Raw genomic sequence first — 4,277 nt, 5'->3', positions numbered from 1 at the left:
TTACCAGGAGATTAAGCCCTGACCCTAAAAGGAAGAGGTATTTAAGCTAAAATCAGGAAGATTTCAGCTTCAGGGGGAGGTGTTGTGAAGGAACATAACTGGCTATACACCGGTTACAAACTGTATATATATATTGGACTGTTTGGCAGACAGCGGCAGACAAGCAGTCGCAGTAAGACGGATAGTCTTACGTGTTGATTATCAGACTTTCTTCCCCATACTTGTTACTATGTACTTCTATTTACCTTAGGCGAGCAGCCTTACGTTTCTGTATTATAAATAAACCCCATTACACATACCACTCGGTGTAACTCACGTTTGTCTTTATTTCCTAAGTATTTAGGAATATAACAGGAATATACTTCCAAAATAAACTATCAAATATTTTCAATTTTTAAACATTAAAAATCTATCAAAATTGTTCTATTGATTAAATTTTTACGATATTTTCAGGGCCAATGTGAAATTTTATGCTCTTTCCAATAAACTTATTATAATATTTCGGACAAAAATCTTTTTTAATTCTGAAATGCCTATTCAAATTTTAATAATTAATTTAATTTTAATTGAAGATAAAAGATCAATAAATAAAATATTCTAATTTAAAAACAAAAAAAGAATAGCTTTTTTTTAAAATTTACCTGTAAAGGCCAAAGTGTAAACTCCCTTTTTTTAAAAAAAAAAAAACACGTTAATTTTTTTTAAGTGGCAGCTTATGTAATGCTTAGAATGTCAAGTAAATATGGGATGCTTACAACAATTTTTTCTATTTCATTCAATGTTTTCTTTTTAGATATAAAACCAAAAAAATTAGTCGATAAAGAAGTATTAGAATATATCAATCGTAAACTCATGCATTTCCTTAAGAGAATAAAAAAATAAAAAAATAAAAAATATCGGTCAACTGGTTTTTTGTTTAACAATAAAACTTATAAGTGAATATGTTCGGTTTTTAAGTACGGAGGACCAAAGTACTAAATTTGGTTTAAAGTATACATTAAAAAGACACATGAATTATGTCCCTTCAAGGCACTGGAATATAAAGGCGAATAAAATCCCTTTATTTGAACAGTAAAACAAACTGAGTTCGCGTTTGTTTTTAATCCTTGTTTAAAAAAGAATTTTATTTAAAAAGGATATGGTATATAAGTATAAATATGGATAAATTCTTAATAATGAACAATTGCACTACTCATCAAATAATACATTTTAGAGATAAGTAATTTTTTGGAATTTATATATATTTTTATAATCGAAGGACGTAAAATTTCGTTGTTATTTTTTAAATCTTTTTTAAGGAAAATTGATTAAAAAAAATATGGCATAATTTAATATTAAACCTGGTATTTTTTTAAATGTTGTTCTTTGCTCCTTTAATTAAAAAAATAGGGTTAGAATTACATTTTTCAAGAATTTATAAGCTTCGAAAGATAGTAAGTCTAAATGTTCTAGTGTTTACCGCGAATTTTTCACATTCCTAAAATTGCAACAACTTGATCACTAGTATTTTCCCCCATCAAGTGATGCTGTACATTTTAAAACGCTAAGTTAAAGGTAATAGCCTATGTAAATATATTCTCTCCTGCAGCCCCCGCCACTCGACAGATCATGGCCCATATATATATATATATATATATATATACATATATATATATATATATATATAACTATATATATATATATGTAAATATATATACATATATATATATATATAAATGTTTATATATACATGAATATATATGAGTGTGTGAATATATATTAATATGTACATACATATATATATATATATACATATAGATAAGTATATATACATATATATAAGTATATACATATATATAAGTATATATACATATATATAAGTATATATACATATATATAAGTATATATACATATATATAAGTATATATACATATATATAAGTATATATACATATATATAGGTGTATACGTATATATATATACATATAGATACATATAGATACATGTATCTATGCATATAGATACAGGTATATATGCATATGAATACAGGTATATATGCATATGAATACATGTATATATACATATGAATATGTGTATACATATAGATATATATGAATATGAGTATATATATATACGTATGAATATATGCATATATGCGTACGAATATATGCATATGAATATATGCATATATACACATATATATATATACATATATACACATACAAATATGCATATGAATATCTGCATATATATACACATATATATATGTATATATACGTATATATACATATATACGTATATATACATATACACGTACATATACATATATGTATATATACATATATATGTATATGCATATATATATTCATATATACATATGTATACATACATACATATACATACATATGTAAGTATATATATACATATATGTTTATATACATATATATGTTTATATACATATATATGTATATATACATATATATGTATATATACATATATATGTATATAAGCATATATATGTATGTATACATATATATCACTGTATACATATATACGCATGTATGCATATATATGTATATATACATATATATATATGTATGTATACATATATATAACTGTATACATATATACGCATGTATGCATATATATGTATATATACATATATATATATGTATGTATACATATATATAACTGTATACATATATACGCATGTATGCATATATATGTATATATACATATATATATATATGTATATATATATGTGTGTATATATAAATATATATGTGTATACATACATATATATGTATACATATGCATATATATGTGTATATATACATATATATGTATACATATGCATATATATGTGTATATTTACATATATATGTATACATATGCATATATGTGTATATATACATATATATGTATACATATGCATATATATGTGTATATATACATATATATGTATACATATGCATATATATGTGTATATATACATATATATGTATACATATGCATATATATGTGTATATATACAAATATATGTGTATATATATATATGTATATATATGTATATATATGCATATATATGTATATATATAAACATATACACTTACAAATGTATATACAGATATATGTATATACACATATATACATCTGCATATACATATATACATGTATATACATATATACACGTACATACAATTATATATGCATATACATATATATATGCATATACATATAGATATATGCATATACATATATATATGCATATACATGTATATACTTTTATATATGTATATACATATATATATGTATATACATATTTATATATGCGTATACGTATATACATGTATATACATATCTATATATGCGTATGCATATGTACATGTATATAGATATTCATAAATGCGTATAAATATATACATGTATATACATATATTCATGTATATACATATATATGCATATCCTATATATGCATATACATATATTTGCATATACATATATATGCATATACATATGTATGCATATACATATATATGCATATATATACATGCATATATATACATGCATATACATATATATGCATATATATACATGCATATACATATATATGCATATATATACATGCATATACATATATATGCATATATATACATGCATATACATATATATGCATATATATACATGCATATACATATATATGCATATATATACATGCATATACATATATATGCATATATATACATGCATATACATTTATATGCATATACATATATATGCATATAAATATATACATGAATATACACATATATGCATATAGATATATACATGAATATACATATATATGCATATAGATATATACATGTAGAGTCATATATATATGCATATACATATATACATATACATATATATACATATGAGCATATACATATATATACATATATATACATATATATATGAATATTCATATATATACATATATATATGAATATACATATATACATATACATATATATACATATACATATACATATATATACATATACATATACATATATATATACATATACATATATACATATATATACTAATATACATATATATACATATATATATATGCATATACATATATATATACATATATATATGCATATACATATATATATACATATATATATGCATATACATATATATATACATATATATATATGCATATACATATATATATACATATATATATATGCATATACATATATATATATGCATATATATATGCATATACATATATATATACATATA

Source organism: Euprymna scolopes, chromosome 18, assembly GCF_053919585.1.
Source record: "Euprymna scolopes isolate OS-2025 chromosome 18, ASM5391958v1, whole genome shotgun sequence".
Taxonomy (NCBI): Eukaryota; Metazoa; Mollusca; class Cephalopoda; order Sepiida; family Sepiolidae; genus Euprymna; species Euprymna scolopes.
Note: the sequence above shows the minus strand (reverse complement) of the source record.